The sequence below is a fragment of the Schistocerca serialis genome, chromosome 4 (genome assembly GCF_023864345.2).
Source record: "Schistocerca serialis cubense isolate TAMUIC-IGC-003099 chromosome 4, iqSchSeri2.2, whole genome shotgun sequence".
NCBI lineage: Eukaryota > Metazoa > Arthropoda > Insecta > Orthoptera > Acrididae > Schistocerca > Schistocerca serialis.
Window position 1 is genome coordinate 738,813,479 of NC_064641.1, and position 19,244 is coordinate 738,832,722.

A 19,244-nucleotide genomic window follows, 5' to 3' on the forward strand; every position below is an offset into this window, starting at 1 on the left:
TTCGAAGCTCCAGCGACAGGCAACAAGCAGAAAGGCAACGAAGAACGTAGCGGTAAGGGAAGTTCTAAGAAGAACATCGCCTGGGCGAACATCAGTCATCAGGAGTCGGAGTATGCGGGACTGATGACTCGTTCCCGAACTAGGAGGACGTAAAACCGAGACAGAGTAATATCGGAGAACAAGCCGAGTAGCGGAGTCCCCGTCGTGTAGTGCTTATGATACTAGATTGGGTCAGTGTCGATGAGATTAAAGTTTTACACATTTCTTGAAGTGTCTCTGTATTTTACAGCAGCTGTGCAAAGTTCTTAAATTTGAATGAGACTAGTCAACAAAATTAGGTACCACTCTCTTCAAAGAAGAGTTCTCAGGGAATTCGCAGGTAAAGTGGAACAACAAAAAGAAGATTTGCTTGTTCAACCTCAAGTGCATTGGCTCGGTGAGGCAAAAGTACTCCCAAGTTTCCACAACCTTTCGCTGTTTCCTCAAGAACTAGATGATAATAGTCTGCTACCTTATATCGAATGTCCTCTCTGGCTTACGAATTTTGCTTTCTTAATGGACCTAACAAAAAACTTAATAATGAGCTGAATTTGAAATTTCAGTATGATGAGAAAGACATTGCTGATATGATGTTGTTGTTGTTGTGGTCTTCTGTCCTGAGACTGGTTTGATGCAGCTCTCCATGCTACTCTACCCTGTGCAAGCTTCTTCATCTCCCAGTACCTACTGCAGCCTACGTCCTTCTGAATCTGCTTAGTGTATTCATCTCTTGGTCTCCCTCTACGATTTTTACCCTCCACGCTGCCCTCCAGTACTAAATTGGTGATCCCTTGATGCCTCAGAACATGTCCTACCAACCAATCCCTTCTTCTAGTCACGTTGTGCCACAAACTCCTCTTCTCCCCAATTATATTCAATACCTCATCATTAGTTATGTGATCTACCAATCTAATCTTCAGCATTCTTCTGTAGCACCACATTTCGAAAGCTTCTATTCTCTTCTTGTCCAAACTAGTTATCGTCCATGTTTCACTTCCATACATGGCTACACTCCATACAAATACTTTCAGAAACAACTTCCTGACACTTAAATCAATACTCGATGTTAACAAATTTCTCTTCTTCAGAAACACTTTCCTTGCCATTGCCAGTCTACATTTTATATCCTCTCTACTTCGACCATCATCCACAAATAGCAACACTCCTTTACTACTTTAAGTGTCTCATTTCCTAATCTAATCCCCTCAGCATCACCTGACTTAATTTGACTACATTCCAATATCCTTGTTTTGCTTTTGTTGATGTTCATCTTATATCCTCCTTTCAAGACACTGTCCATTCCGTTCAACTGCTCTTCCAAGTCCTTTGCTGTCTCTGACAGAATTACAATGTCATCGGCGAACTTCAAAGTTTTTATTTCTTCTCCATGGATTTTAATACCTACTCCGAACTTTTCTTTTGTTTCCTTTACTGCTTGCTCAATATACAGATTGAATAACATCGGGGAGAGGCTACAACCCTGTCTCACTCCCTTCCCAACCACTGCTTCCCTTTCATGTCCCTCGACTCTTATAACTGCCATCTGCTTTCTGTACAAATTGTAAATAGCCTTTCGTTCCCTGTATTTTACCCCCGCCACCTTCAGAATTTGAAAGAGAGTATTCCAGTCAACATTGTCAAAAGCTTTCTCTAAGTCAACAAATGCTAGAAGCGTAGGTTTGCCTTTTCTTAATCTAGCTTCTAAGATAAGCTGTAGGGTCAGTATTGCCTCACGTGTTCCAGCATTTCTACTGAATCCAAACTGATCTTCCCCGAGGTCGGTTTATATCAGTTTTTCCATTCGTCTGTAAAGAATTCGCCTTAGTATTTTGCAGCTGTGACTTATTAAACTGATAGTTCGGTAATTTTCACATCTGTCAACACCTGCTTTCTTTGGGATTGGAATTATTATATTCTTCTTGAAGTCTGAGGGTATTTCACCTGTCTCATACATCTTGCTCACCAGGTGGTAGAGTTTTGTCAGGACTGGCTCTCCCAAGGCTGTCAGTAGTTCTAATGGAATGCTGTCTACTCCCGGAGCCTTGTTTCGACTCAGATCTTTCAGTGCTCTGTCAAACTCTTCACGCAGTATCGTATCTCCCATTTCATCTTCATCTACATCCTCTTCCATTTCCATAATATTGTCCTCAAGTACATCGCCCTTGTATAGACCCTCTATATATTCCTTCCACCTTTCTGCTTTCCCTTCTTTGCTTAGAACTGGGTTTCCGTCTGAGCTCTTGATATTCATACAAGTGGTTCTCTTTTCTCCAAAGGTCTCTTTAATTTTCCTGTAGGCGGTATCTACCTTTCCTCTAGTGAGATAAGCCTCTACATCCTTACATTTGTCCTCTAGCCATCCCTGCTTAGCCATTTTGCACTTCCTGTCGATCTCATTTTTGAGACGTTTGTATTCCTTTTTGCCTGCTTCATTTACTGAATTTTTATATTTTCTCCTTTCATCAATTAAATTCAATATTTCTTCTGTTACCCAAGGATTTCTACTAGCCCTCGTCTTTTTACCTACTTGATCCTCTACTGCCTTCACTACTTCATCCCTCAGAGCTACCTATTCTTCTTCTACTGTCCTTCTTTCCCCAATTTCCTGTCAATTGTTCCCTTATGCTCTCCCTGAAACTCTGTACAACCTCTGGTTTATTCAGTTTATCCAGTTCCCATCTCCTTAAATTCCCACCTTATTGCAGTTTCTTCAGTTTTAATCTACAGCTCACAACCAATAGATTGTGGTCAGAGTCCACATCTGCCCCTGGAAATGTCTTGCAATTTAAAACCTGGTTTCTAAATCTCTGTCTTACCATTATATAATCTATCTGATACCTTCTAGTATCTCCAGGATTCTTCCATGTATACAACCTTCTTTTATGATTCTTGAACCAAGTGTGAGCTATGATTAAGTTATGCTCTGTGCAAAATTCTACCAGGTGGCTTCCTCTTTCATTTCTTAGCCCTAATCCATATTCACCTACTATGTTCCCTTCTCTCCCTTTTCCTACTCTCGAATTCCAGTCACCCATGACTATTACATTTTTGTCTCCTTTCACTATCTGAATAATTTCTTTTATCTCATCATACATTTCATCAATTTCTTCATCGTCTGCAGAGCTAGTTGGCATATAAACTTGTACTACTGTAGTAGGCGTGGGCTTCGTGTCTATCTTGGGCACAATAATGCGTTCACTATGCTGTTTGTAGTAGCTTACCCACACTCCAATTTTTTAATTCATTATTAAAGCTACTCCTGTATTACCCCTATTTGATTTTGTATTTATAACCCTGTATTCACCTGACCAAAAGTCTTGTTCCTCCTGCCACCGAACTTCACTAATTCCCACTATGTCTAACTTTAACCTATCCATTTCCCTTTTTAAATTTTCTGACCTACCTGCCCGATTAAGGGATCTGACATTCCACGCTCCGATCCGTAGAATGCCCGTTTTCTTTCTCCTGATAACGACGTCCTCTTGAGTAGTCCCCGCCCGGAGATCCTAATGCAGAACTATTTTACCTCCGGAATATTTTACCCAAGAGGACGCCATCATCATTTAATCATACAGTAAAGCTGCATGCCCTCGGGAAAAATTACGGCTGTAGTTTCCCCTTGCTTTCAGCCGTTCGCAGTACCAGCACAGCAAGGCCGTTTTGGTTAGTGTTACAAGGCCAGGTCAGTCAATCATCCAGACTGTTGCCCCTGCAACTACTGAAAAGGCTGCTGCCCCTCTTCAGGAACCACACGTTTGTCTGGCCTCTCAACAGATACCCCTCCGTTGTGGTTGCACCTACGGTACGGCTATCTGTATCGTTGAGGCACGCAAGCCTCCCCACCAATGGCAAGGTCCATGATTCATGGGGGGTGGCTGATATGATATTCAAAGTAAATTCTTTTACTGACAAATTTCGTTTATGGGAGTGCTGCCTAAAATAGGTGAGATAAGCCACTTCCACTGAAGAAAGTGAAATGACTTATGATTGTCATACAATAATGATCTTCAATTTTGGAGATGATTTCATTGACCAGTTTTCAGATTTCCAAAGATTTTAGTGGTAAATCATTGTGTATCTTTCCTTTGGGCTAGCCCTGAACTGTTGAATATACCTTCTTCCATAGAAAATATTTTGATCTGAATCGAGCAGCTGTTGCTGCATATTTGAATTAATATATTTAAAAATGATTTGTATCTTAAAAGTGTTGCAGAAAACAAGAACTGTCAGTAAATACTCAGGAGAAATGGCCTTTATTAGTTAATGTTGCACTTAGGATAAAGGCCTCATTAGCTTCTACTTACACTTGTGAACCACTGTTTTCCAATAGGTATTTCATTAAAGTTAACCACTGAGAAATGTTGACTGATGATCACCTAGACTCCTGCATTTAATTACATGTACCAATTTACACAGCAAATTTCAAGGACTTTGTGAACAGAACATCTACTGAAGTTGCACATTAAATGTACAGTAATTCTTGTGTTATTAATATAAGAACATACATGTAACAATTACAAAATTAATTTCTTACATTTTGAACAAATAGTGATGAAAAAAACATTTATCGCTAAAGCTTGTTTTACACTGTTCAAAAATTAAAAATCTAAGAATTATTGTATTTTTAAAAAACCTGGGTCACTTTGATATGTTGGTATGGAATAGCAGTTTCTGATGGCTTCACGATTGTATACCCACGACCTACATTGATGCTCCGCAGGGAAATTCAGAAATTCGAGTACATTTCTTCTCTCAAAGAAATTTTTCAAATAGCACAGAATTCGAAAACACGTAAGGTGCTAGATTTATTTTAAAATTCATCACAAAAATTAACGTGTCCTTTACTGAATAGACCCACGACCTACATTGATGCTCCGCAGGGAAATTCAAAAATTCGAGTACATTTCTTCTCTCAAAGAAATTTTTCAAATAGCACAGAATTCTAAAACACGTAAGGTGCTAGATTTATTTTAAAATTCATCACAAAAATTAACGTGTCATTTACTGAATAGACATTAAGCAGTCAGCAGTATGTAGAATGCTCCCACTCTTACTGTTAAGTGTTTTCTGTTGGTAATTTATATTACTATTTGACAATAATGACGAATTTGTAGATTTTATTATGTGACATGAATGGTTTTATAGTACCTAATACGATGTTGTAAATGCTTTTATGAACTTGATGGTTATCTCTTACGTCAGAAGTACTCCTTTCAAGTATCTAATGTACAGAGACAAATCACCTTTATACGAAACAGAATGGTGAATTGTAGCTGTAAAAAGCATGTCAAATGCATGTAATGAAACGACGACATCTTATGAGACTAATGGACCATACCCTTCTTAACCAAAGCATTTCAACAACAAAAAACTGTCTCCATCGTCAGATGCTAACCTACAGCACATCCTGTCAGGATGGTCTGTAGACTACAGGCGAAATGAGCTCACAGCCATCAACCTAACGAGGGATGACGCTGTCAGCATAGTGAAGTTATGAATCACGGAGTCTGGTCCAGGGTATGGCAGCTGTTGACATCAGCATCCTCAGCGCTCCTGGTGGCCGGCAGTGGTAACCGGAACATCACCCCACTGAGAAGCACCGACATTCACATCACGAAACATTAATGTGAAAGTTTACAGAATATGAAGTTGTACACACGCAGCAGAACAGTCCATATCTCATACAAGGATCTTGGAGACTGGGGTTATCAGGACTTGTATTCCTGTCACTAATGCATCGTTACTTGATGGTTTGATGCGTTTTAACGCAAAGTGCAACGTTAGATACCCACTGTACTAGGAGCAGGCATCAGACTTAAGATCATCGGTCAGGGCACTTTATTCTTTTTACTGAAACCCGAAAAATATGAGATTTACTCCGACTTCTTGAAAATAGGAATGACTGCTTAATACTGCTTTGTTAGAGAGAAACTCATGGTGCCACACCAGCTCATGACTTCTGATTTGCGGAAGGTTTTTATGCTCATAAGCGTCCGCAGCTCTTGGTCTAGTGGCTAGTGTTGCTACCTCTGGACCACGGAGTCCTGAGTTCGATTCCCGGCCGGATTGGGGATTTTCTCTGCCTGGGGACTGGGCGTTCGTGTTGTCCTCATCATTTCATCATCATCATCATTTGTGACAGTGGCTGGATTGGACTGTGTAAAAAATTGGATTGTGTAAAAATCGAGACAGTACGGGCGCTGACGACCGCGCAGTTAAGCGCCCCACAGACTAAATATCATCATCATCGTCATCATGGTCAAAAGGGAATGTCATCAAGTGGTAATTCTGTTAGCAACGTGGGACCTACACATGCTCATAAATTAAGCATAATTGCAGAATGTAGTGCCACACAACGTGGCACTACACAAATCTGGCGGTAATAGCATAGGCACATAGGGAACACACACGACGCAGATCTGTAAGTCCACGGTATTGGTGATAAGTTGAGAAAACCATCCTGAAACACATGTGCTGCAAAATGCCACTGTTTCCTGCACATTTACCCCGACATCAATATGGGATATGATCACCATGCACACATACAAAGGCCGCACAGCGGGTTGGCATACTCTGGATCAGGTGGTCGAGCAGGTGCTAGGGTATAGCATCCCATTCTTGCACCAGTGAGTGTCGGAGCTCCTGAAGTGTCGTAGGGGTTTGAAGACGTGCAACGATACGTCGACCAAGAGCATCCCAGGCGTGATCGATGGGGTTTAGATCTGGAGAACAGGCAGGCCACTCCATTCGCCTGATATCTTCTGTTTCAAGGCACTCCTCCACGATGGCAGCTCGGTGGGGCCGTGCGTTATCATCCGTCAGGAGGAAGGTGGGACCCACTGCACCCCTGAAAAAGCGGACATACTGGTGCAAAATGACGTCCCGATATACCTGACGTTTTACAGTTCCTCTGTCAAAGACATGCAGGGGTGTACGTGCACCGATCATAATCCCACTCCACACCATCAAACCATGACCTCCATACAGGTCCCTTTCAAGGACATTAAGGGGTTGGTATCCGGTTCCTGGTTCACGCTAGATGAAAACATGGCGAGAATCACTCTTCAGACTATACCTAGACTCGTCCGTGAACATAACCTGGGACCACTGTTCCAATGACCATGTACTGTGTTCTTGACACCAGGCTTTACGGGCTCTCCTGTGACCAGGGGTCAGTGGAATGCACCTTGCAGGTCTCTGGGCGAATAAACCATGTCTGATCAGTCGACTGTAGACTGTATGTCTGGAGGCAGCTGTTCCACTGGCTGCGGTAATGTCCTGAGCAAGGCTACCTGCAGTACTCCGTGGCCGTCTGCGAGCACCGATGGTGTGATATCGGTCTTCTTGTATTGTTGTACGCTGTGGACCTCCCGTACTGTAGCGCCTGGACACGTTTCCTGTCTACTGGAATCATTGCCACAATATCGTGATCACACTTTGTGGCACACGGAGGGCCCATGCTACGACCTGCTGTGTTTGGCCAGCCTCCAGTCGCCCTAGTATTCTACCCCTCACAACGTCATCAATATGTGTTCTTTGAGGCATTTTCAATACACAGTCACCATTAGCACGTCTGAAAACGTCTGAACACTTACTCGCTGCACTGTACTCTGACACACACCTCTGCGTATGTAGTCTGCTGCCAGCACCACCGGGCGACGATCGGAGGTCAAATGCACCGCATGGTCATACCCCGAGATGATTTAAACCCGCAAACCGCCCACCAGAGCGTTGTTTCACCATGTATCAGCATTATCCGTAATTTATGAGCATGAGTGTACATGAAGAATAGTGCATTATGCAACATTCAAATTTAACCTCAATTTTGCGCTGAAATCAGCAGATATTGTACTGACATCAATGAAATTCGCTTCACATCCTCCCCAGACTGTTACTCCTTCGTCGGTGCTATGCATACGTGTTACGGTCGTAGCAGAGCATTCTGATTTCGTTCGATATCTGTTGTAATGCTTACTTCATAAGCTCTCCTAACAAACATCTAGAATAGATCGTACTAGCGTGTTAATACAAGTTCCTTTATAGCATGTAATATTTTTCGGGAACCATACCAACAAATCTAAGTCTTCCATCTGCTTCACCTCTTCTTTTCAAAGTAAAAGAATCATTCCACAGTAAGTGCGAAAGGTTTTCATGCTCATAATCGTAAGTTTTTTTATATATTTTACTCAGTCTTCAATGTTTAGTAGTACTCCATCCTCAAGGATATTAGGTTTACGTATTTAGCTGGTAATATGCGCATCTCAGTGGCAAGTGCAACGAAAGTATGCTCCTTGACAGAAGCAGTAATGTGCTGGGCACAGTGTCTGAGGTTTGAACTTAACAGTAAGCAGCTGATAATTTGTCATGAACAAGGCAAGAGCACTAGCTTACCCCAGTCTCTCTCTCTCTTAATAACAGTCAAGCATACGGTTAACTACATGTGAGCATTACACCTTCAAACCAACGTAGCATGATTGAATTCTAGTACCACAAACATCCACCCTGTTGGAAGACAGAGCACACTTCGTTATACTGGACTCCAAATGTCCCACATCTCAATATATTTAAACGACAGAGATAGGCATGAAACATTTCCAAAGAATTTCTAAATCGTTTCTGAGGAATGCAGTTACGTTTCCTTCAACAACCCGCTTGTTTTGGAAATCTTTTGTTGACCATGGCCGTAGATGGCTGTGATAGAGAGATTTGCTTTTACGAGTTACACTGCATTCCACATGCAAGCTTATGATTGCCAGTAGATCGAGCATGTGGACAAATCAGCTCCACGTTTTTTCCTCCTGAGGTATCTGGCATCGTACATTTACTCACAACTCCTGTTAATTACAAGGTGAGGAGCTGACATCCAATAGCGGTCCAGATGCATTCAGATCATACGAAATTGATGGCTAAGACATCAGTGCGAATGCTCCTCATACCACCGTAGCACGATTGAGTCTTATACCATAGTCAATTATAAGATTGCTAGAGTGGGAAAATCGGCTATAGTAGGTCTTAAGGACATGTGGTCCATGAGGAACAGTCGGTAGAGTACTCATGGTTGTTGTTATTGTTGTTGTACATTCATTCCATGGATTCAAAAAGTAGGTTTCATGGCGAATTCTGTAAGGTAGTAGATAGATTCATACAGTAGATTACAACAAGTTCTCAATTAGCTGTCGTAATACTAGTAGCACATTCATAAGCATAGATTCTGAACTAGCTGTACAACTATCACCAAACACTCTTTTGATGGGTGGCAGTATTATTCTTTACGAAACACTGATTTTCGCTGTAGCTATGGGTCCGTGTGTTGGGAATTTGATATCAATGTAGACGAAATGTTAAACTCCAATCACTCTTCCTTTAAACAGGGAGTAATCTAATGTCCAGGTTAGCATAGCATTTTAGGTGACTTCTTACATGAATTGTAAAGGTTTTGCGTTATGCATAAGACATCGAACATTTCCAGCAGATTGTTAAATTACGGCAGCTTTGAAATCTGAAGATGTGAGTGATATGTTAAATACAATCATAATCAACTGTCTGGGAAGCGGGACTTCCGTTAGGAAGCTTATGTGCTTCCACAGAATTTCAAAATCATTTTACGATGTCCAACAAGGGCACCTGTGCAAGAGGTCTTTCAGCTGGTCGCGATAGTGTGATGTGAAACGACTGTGAATGTGGTCTTGGAGAAATTCTACAAGCCTTCCAGTCTGTATAACATTGAAATATGTTCAACTACAATGAAATACATCGTGAAATTAAGAGTCATTCAAGTTTGATTTTATGGAGGCTACTCTGAAATATTTCGGACGAAGTTTGGAATCTGAGTATATCATATGAAGCACGAATATAAATGCCTTTCACTATGCCAAATCAGTGCAAAGCTGTAACAAACTGTCCAAAAAAAAAAATGTAAACTAGTTGGCTGACCACGACGCAATCTGCATGGTGAGCAAGCCAAGATAGGGTACTGGAGCAGTCTACATAGTTCTAGGTATAGAACCGAAGATAGCAACCCAAGATGATGATCCAAGATAGCGATCAGTGACATCATCGATGACATCAGAATCGAAGATGGCGATCCAAGGTGGTTGACCTGGGGATACAGGTTCAGCCTGCAATGTTGCCTGACCAAAAAATTTGTACAATTTGCATGTCACTACAGTTGTACATTCCCTATCACTCATCCTCAGCATCCAGGCCTACTGGGCCTCAAGGAGACCCACCAGGTGTGCTCTGTACACCAGAGTGAAAGGTTGATCATTCATACGTCTATCACCTCCAAACAGAAGAAAATAAGTCTGACAGCAGGATCTAAGCACTAACCCATTCCACTCTCACAATTTTTATTAACTTGTTGTCATTATTATTCATTATATGTGTTTTCATGGGTTGTTTTTTATTTCTCCCTCAGTTTGATAGCTCCTTGAGATAGACATTGCAGTGCCTGATACATCTGAGTAGCAGGAGCAGCAGAAACAAGGTCAGCATGCAGACACGCTCCTTGATGTACATTCCAACACAAGTGAGTGAAAATCAAGTCATGCAGGACTGTTCTCAGACTTTGTGTGTCTGCTATATCCGTCGCTGTCACCGTAAGTCAGCATGCATAATCAACTGTCTGGGAAGCGGGACTGTTTTCAGACACAGCATCCGATGTATCAAAGGAGGACACGGAATTGTTGCTAGGCTTTGTGTTCCCACTATATTATACACCAAGACAACTCACCCAGCCACAGCTAAGTCATTTCAGGAACTTGTTGTTCAAAACTGCTTATCAGTCGACTTCCAATGGATTGAACTTCGTTAAGGTCTGTTTAGCACCTGACATAGATTTCAAAGTTAAAGTAGAAATGCATGGTGTGATACAAAGTTCAAGTTCATTGATATAGTGTGAGATTAATGATGCTGCAGGCTGCAGTACACTGAAGACTTCATGACATATGAGTACATTGCATTTCCTCACGGCATCGATATCTTCAGCAGCAACAGAGTATTCATCATCAACACGTTTGGTTACGATGCAACGAAGTTAACATCTCGAGACCAAATACAGTGTGTATATTTAAAGCGTCCAAATGTGAGTACAGTACAATATGGATCACCACAGAGAGACTCAGAATATGGTAATTATATACTCAATCACTCTTTTGTGATATTGCCAAACAAGTATTGGAGCACAAAGTTCATGATGAAGAAGACTTCGATTTATGTATAGGTGTTTGTATGTTGGCTATAGCTAAAGCTGCTATTGTTACTATACAAACAGAAATTCAAAAACAGCAGAGTTTAAAGATGACATTCCTAAGTTTATTAGAGCTCCAAATGCTTTACGTGAAATACATGCTGAATTTGAAACATTTGAAAATAAAAATTTAAAAACAGCACAGGGTGATTAATATGGTCAATGCAGAAAAATAAAAGCATGACAGTGTTTTAATGATAGTAATCTATGTTCCACAATTCAAGAAGTATAATAAGGCGTAACAGTTGTATGTGTGTGTGTGTGTGTGTGTGTGTGTATGTATACCGGCAGAAAAATCTGCTACAATAAAAAATAATTAATGCAGAGTAATTAAATTTTGGGAATACATTTGTCTAGGTAACATATGTAAGTGATTCACATTGCAAGATCACAGGTTAATACAAGTGCGAGATAAGCGACAGCAAATGAGAAATAGTGATACATTAATAACCAGTATAACCACCAGGACGCTGTACTGAATGCAAACATGCATATGTGCTTGCATTGTGTTGTACAGGTGACAGATGTCAGTTTGTGGGATGGAATTCCATGGATGTTGCACTTGGCCAGTCAATACAGGTAGCCTACAGTTAATTCTGTTTGTGGATGCCACTGGCGTTGCTATATGTGCTCAATTGGAGACAGATCTTGTGATTGAGCACGCCAAGGCAACGTGTTGATACTCTGTAGAGAATGTTAGGTTACAACAACCGTACATGGGCATGCTGGGTTACAACAGCGGTACATGAGCGAGTGTTATCCTGTTGGAAATTATCCCCTAGAATTTGTTCAAGAATGGCAGCACAACAGGTTGTGTTACCAAAATGATGTACAATTTTGCAGTCAGGGTGTGTTGGATAACTACGAGAGTGCCCCCACTGTCAAACGAAATCGCACCCCAGTACATAGCTCAATGTGCATCTAGACTGCATACAGGTTGGTTGCAGGCCTTCAGCAGTGAGCTCATGCTTGGGGTCAGAGGAATGCACACTACAGGGCAGTAGTGGCATATAGCCACTCAGAGCCTGGTCTTCATACCACTGTACATTCTTGTGATCACTGCTGCCATATATCATGTACAGTGGCTATATTCCTGCAAAGTCTTTCTGCAATATCGCAGAAGGAACATCCAGCTACTCGAAGCAATATTACACAACCTCATTTAAACTCAGTGAGCTGTTGATAATCGCGACTTTGTAGCCTTAAACGCATTCTTGACTAACATCAACTCACCATGTCCGATCTCAAAGATAACTAAAGCTCACGATCGTTATAGCGCGTATTTTATATTTATATATAATACCCGCTATAACGGTCATTAACTTTTTGTACATACAACTAGTAACGAACAGTAACAAATGACAAGATGACGGATTACTATAGGCATTAACTAAAACCAACAGCATGTTTTAAATATGTGAAAACTGTGTGCTATGTCATTCCTGATACCTCCAGAGAATTTAAAAGGACATCACCAGCTAAATGTGTAACCCTAATGCACTTGGGAGACACTGAGTAACTATAAATTCGACGACTGTCGGAATTATTGCGCTATAGTCGAACGTATTTCAGTGTCCTACTACCAGCAAGGCTTGTAGAATTTTCAGCAAGTCCACACACCCAATGATTTCACTCCACAACTGTTGACACTCCTTATCGTGAGCTGCAGAAAGACCTCCTGCACAAGTGCCCTTATTGGGAGTAAGAAAATGATTAGAAATCATATGGAAGCGCACAAGCTTGCTAATAATAGAAGGTCCCAGTGCCTGCCAGTGCGCTATGTAGGTTTACATCTTTCACATATCACTTACATCTTCAGATTCCTCTATTTTCACCAGTTAGAAATCCGCTGGAAATGTTAGATGTCATATGCAGACCATTAAATACTTGCAATTTATATAAGGGGTCACCCAAAAATGCAATACTAACCTGGACATTAGATCACTTTCTGTTTAAACGAAGAGTGGTTTGAGTTCAACATTTCGTCTAAATCAATATGAAATTCCCATCACACCAAGGCATACCTACAGCAAAAATCGGTGTTTTCTAAAGAATAATACTACCACCCATGAAAAGAGTCTTTGGTGATTGTTGTACAAATAGTTCAGAATCGATGCTTATGAATGTATTACTGTTATTACTAAAGCTAGTTGGGAACCTATTGCAATTTGCAGTGTGAATCTGCTGCAACTACCTTACGGAATTCGCCATGGGAACTACTGTTTGGACCCATGGATGAATGTTCCATAAACGCAACAACAACAATGACCACGATACTCTAGTGACTTGTGTCACAAGTACCACATGCCTTTAAGGCCTACTATAGCATATTTTCTCACTCCAATGCTACAGCAGTATGAAGGAGCATTCACATTGGCGACTTAGCCATCGATTTCGTCTGATCTGAATGCATCTGGAACACTACTGAATGTCAGCTCCTCACCTGTAATTAATGGGAGTTGTGTATAAACATACAATGCAGATAACTCAGGAGGAAAAAAACTGTGGAGCTGATTTGTCCACATGCTCGATCTAATGGCAATCATAAGTTTGCATGTGGAATGCAGTGAAATTCTTAAAAGCAAACCTCTCTATCACAGCCACCCTTGTGCAACAAGACGTCTAACACAAGTATGTTGTTAAAAGAATCACACCCACAAAAATGATTTAGATATCCTTTGTAAATGTTTCATGCCTATGTCTGTCATTTATGTATTTTCAGACATGGGACATTTGGTGTTAGCAGGCTGGGTGTCTGTGATACAAGGATCGAAACACGCCACATTGGTTTGACGGTGTAATGCACACATGTAGCTAACCATGTGCTTCATCGTTATTAAGAGAGGGGGAGAGAGAGAGAGAGAGAGAGAGAGAGAGAGAGAGAGAGAGAGAGAGAGAGATGAACTAGTGTCTGTCTTGTTCGTGACGTTAGTATAGCATTAGCAGCATACCGTTAAATTCAAACCTGAAACGCTGCTGCCCAGCATACATTTGTTTCTGGCAAGAAATTCGATTTCGTTGCACTGGCCGCTGAGATGCATGTATTACCAGCTAAATACGTAAGCAAAATGTCCTTGAGAGATGACGTACCGCTAAACATGTGAAATTGAGGTAAACACATTAAAATGTTATGACTTTGAGCATGAAAACCTTTCACACTTACAGTGGAATCATTCTTCGACTTCGTAAAGAAAAGGTGATGTGGCTGGAAGACTTATATTTGCTGGGAAGGTTCTCCAAAAATGTCACATACTGTAGAGGATGTGGTATATAAGATGCTAGTACGATCAATTATGGAGGTCTTTTACGAGTGCTGATGAAGTAAGCATTACAGCACATATCAAACAAAACCAAAGAAGCCCTGCTAGGATCACAACACGTATGCATAGTGCAGACAATTGTGTAGCAGTATGGGGATAGTCTGAAGCGAATGTCATTGATTTCAATACAATTTGCGTTGATTCCGGCGCAAAATCGCCGTAATAATTTCATGTTGTATTACCGATGGAGGGTGCCACGAACTTTAAGTCATTTTCAGCCAGGTGTCCGGATACTTTTGATCTCATAGTGTACGTCCCCTATACGGGAGTCTGTGCGATTCTCAAACGACGGTATTTTTGTACGATCCTCCTGCGTGAACGATTTCTTGAACGCGAAATTTAAAACTCCAGCTTTCCTTTTGCTATCTTATATTACCATATCAGTATGGTTGATGTGTGCAGGATAGAAGCCATCGATTCACTTCGCGATTTTACGCAGAACTATAATTCTCTTGGTCTCTCGGGTACTTTCTTTGCTAAGATATGACGGTGGTGGTTATTGCATGCTTTGCGCACCGCAACAGTCTTTGCTTCCTTAGAATTTTCCGATTTTTTACATTAAACCACGACGGCTCTTTTCCGTCATTAATTCACTTACTCGGCACATATTTCTCCGAATCGCGATTTGTAATCCGTTTAAATTTTGCCCATAATTTCTCTACTTCCATCATATTGGAACTAAATGATGTCCATTCATTGTCTAAGTGGGATGCTAGGAACATATATAGATGTAACTTCAGACGTTCTCCAAAAAAGTGTTTTGGGGCCCAAGCTGTTCGTGATTGTGTTGTGTATTAAGGACCTGACAGACAGTATTAGCAACAACTGGACACTTTTGCAGCTATGTGCAAATATCTGAGGGAGTATTCAATCAGATGTAGATAAGATTTCAAAGCCGCGTAAAAGCTGGCAGCTTGGTTTAACTGTTCCTAAATGAATAATGGTGCACTTCACCAAATTCAAAAGCGTAGTATCCTAAGGTTACAATATCCATGTGTCACAATGGGAATAAGCGAATGCATACAAATACCTGGTCGTAACAATTTGTGGGGAAATGAAATAGAATGACCACGTAAGATCAATCCCACTCAGAGCAGATAGCTGCTTCGGTTTTTTGACAGGACTTTCGTAAAATGCAATTTATAAAGCAGATTGCTTACAAAACAGTCGTGCAACCAACCTTAGAATACAGCTCAAGTATGTGAGATCCGTAGCAAACAGTACTAATCTCGGGTATTGAACATATAGAAGAATCGCATGAATGGTCACAAGTTTGTCTGACTTTCGGGAGAGTCTTACGGGGATGTTGGAAAACCTGCATTGAAGATATATGTCAGTTATCCTCAGAATGCTTGGTTACTGAATTTCAAGAATGAGTGTTAAGTGAAGAATCTGGACATTATGTTAGACCACGATGTACCGACAATGTAGGGATCGTGAAGACAGGATTAGACTATTTCCAATGTGCACAGAGACCTTTCAGCTGTCATTCTTCTCCCGCCCCATACGCGATTGGAAAGAATAGAAACACTGTCATGAGTTGAGCCTTCCGCATTGATCAGTGTGTCGACTGCGACTGGAAATTAAAAAAAAAGAAAAAAAAAAACAGATTTCGCACTGAAACTTCCTGACAGATCGAAACTGTGTGCCGGACTGAGCCTCCAACTCGGAACCTTTGCCTTTCGCGGGCAAGTGCTCTACCATCTGAGCTACCCAAGCACGACTCACGCCCCGTTCTCACAGCTTTACTTCTGCCAGTACCTCGTCTCCTACCTTCCAAACTTTACAGGAGCTCTCCTGCGAACCTTGCAGAACTAGCACGCCTGAAAGAAAGGATATTGCGGAGACGTGGCTTAGCCACAGCCTGGGGGATATTTCCAGAATGAGATTGTCACTCTGCAGCGGAGTGTGCGCTGATATGAAACTTCCTGACAGATTAAAACTGTGTGCCGGACCGAGACTCGAACTCGGAACCTTTGCCTTTCGCGGGCAAGTGCTCTACCATCTGAGCTACCCAAGCACGACTCACGCCCCGTCCTCACAGCTTTTCTTCTGCCAGTACCTCGTCTCCTACCTTCCAAACTTTACAGAAGCTCTCCTGCGAACCTTGCAGAACTAGCACTCCTGGAAGAAAAGGTATTGCGGAGACATGGCTTAGCCAAGATTCGCAGGAGAGCTTCTGTAAAGTTTGGAAGGTAGGAGACAAGTTACTGGCAGAAGTAAAGCTGAGAGGACGGGGCGTGAGTCGTGCTTGGGTAGCTCAGATGGTAGAGCACTTGCCCGCGAAAGGCAAAGGTTCCGAGTTCGAGTCTCGGTCCGGCACACAGTTTTAATCTGTCAGGAAGTTTCATATCAGCGCACACTCCGCTGCAGAGTGAAAATCTAATTCTGGAAACATCCCCCAGGCTGTGGCTAAGCCATGTCTCCGCAATATCTTTCCTTTGTGGAGTGCTAGTTCTGCAACGTTCGCAGGAGAGCTTCTGTAAAGTTTGGAAGGTAGGAGACGAGGTACTGGCAGAAGTAAAGCTGTGAGGACGGGGCGTGAGTCGTACTTGGGTAGTTTAGATGTTAGAGCACTTGCCCGCGAAAAGCAAAGGTCCCGATTTCGAGTCTCGGTCCGGCACACAGTTTCAATCTGGCAGGAAGTTTCACATCAGTGCACACTCCACTGTTCATTCTGGAGATTTCGCACTGTTATTAAACATTTTCATTTGAAGGGTTGGACTGTCACACAGATCAAAACAGAATAGGATGAATCTCACGCGCTCTCGCAGCATAATTGAAAAAAATTGCTCTGAGCACTATGGGACTTAACATCTGAGGTCATCAGTCTCCTAGAACTTAGAACTAATTAAACCTAACTAACCTAAGGACATAACACACATCCATGCCCGAGGCAGTATTCGAACCTGCGACCGTAGCAGTCGCGCGGTTCCGGACTGAAGCGCCCAGAACCGCTCGGCCACCGCGGCCGGCTCCATCATTGAAGACCATTTACTTTTGGATTAATAAATTTAAAAGTGGATGGACAAGCACCGAAGGCTAAGAGAGCTCTGACTGTCCAATAGAGGTCACAACAAAGAAAACCATTGACAAAATCCATGCTATGGTAATGCAAGACCTCTGAAGAAAAATTCTTGAGATTACTGAGACTAGGCATCTCAACTGAGCGAGTGGATAATATCCCCCTCCAAGAATTCGCTATGAAGAAGCTGTGTACGATGTGGATGCCGCATTTACTCCCAGTTGACCAAAGGCGCATCAGGCACAACATTCCAACACAATGTCTAAAGATGATTAATCGTAATCCACAAGGCTTCTTGCGGCGATTTGTGACTGTCGATGAAACCTGGATCCATCATTACATACCAGAGTCAAAAGAATAGTCAAAACAAAGGGCGAAGACTGATGAAGGTGCACCGAGGAAGGCAGAGACCATTTTGTCAGCTGGTAAGACGATGGCCACTGTTTTTTGGGATTCCCGAGGAATGAACCTCATAGATTACTTGGAAAAAAGCAGAACCCTAAGAGGCTCTATTATGCTTCATTGGTGGATTGTTTGAAACTTGCGTTGGCTGAAAAAAAACTAAGGTTGGGACGCAGAAAATTGTTCTTTCATCAGGACAAAAAAACATCCCACATATCAGCGATAACAGTAGTGAAAGTACATGAATTGGGCTTTGAATTGGCTCCTTATCCCCTATTCATCAGACTTACCCCAAGTGATTTCTTCCTGTTCCCTGTCTTGAAACTTCACCTTGCTGGAATGATACATCAAATGAGGAACTGACAGTTGTAGTCAACGAGTATTTTGCAGAGATTGACAGAACCTATTTTTCCGATGGGACGAAAAAGATGGAGGCTCGTTGAACTAAGTATATGTCCCTCAAAGGAGACAATGTCAGTACGTTGTCCTCGACGGCGAGTGTATAGTCAGGAGTGCTCCAGGGAAGTGTGATAGGTGCACTGTTGTTCTCTATATACAGACATGATTTGGCGGACAGGGCTGGCAGCAATCTGCGGCTGTTTGCCAATGATGTTGTGGTGTACGGTAAGGTCTCAACGCCAAGTGACTGTAGGAAGATACAAGACAACTTTGACAAAAATTCTAGCTGTTGTGATGAATGGCAGCTGGCTCTAAATGCGGAAAAGTTTCCGTTAATGCGGATAAGTAGGAAGAACAAACCTGTACTGTTCGGATACAGCATTACTATTGTCCTGTTTGACACAGTCAAGTCGTTAAAATATCTGGACGTAACGTTGCAAGGCGGTATGAAATGGAACGAGCATGTGACAACTGTGGTAGGGAAGGCGAATGGTCGACTTCGGTTTATTGGGAAAATTTTAGGAAAGAGTGGTTCACCTGTAAAGGAGATCGCATATAAGACGCTGGTGCGACCTATTCTTGAGTGCTGCTCGAGTCTTTGGGATCCGTAACAGGTCCGAATGAAGGAAGACATCGAAGCAACTCGAAGGCGGGCTGTTATATTTGTTACCGGCATGTTCGAACAACACGTGTTACAGAGATGCTTCAGAACTCAAATGGGAATCCCTGGAGGGAGGGCGACGTTCTTTTCGAGAAACACTATTGAGAAAATTTACAGAACCGGCATTTGAAGCTGACTGCAGAACGATTC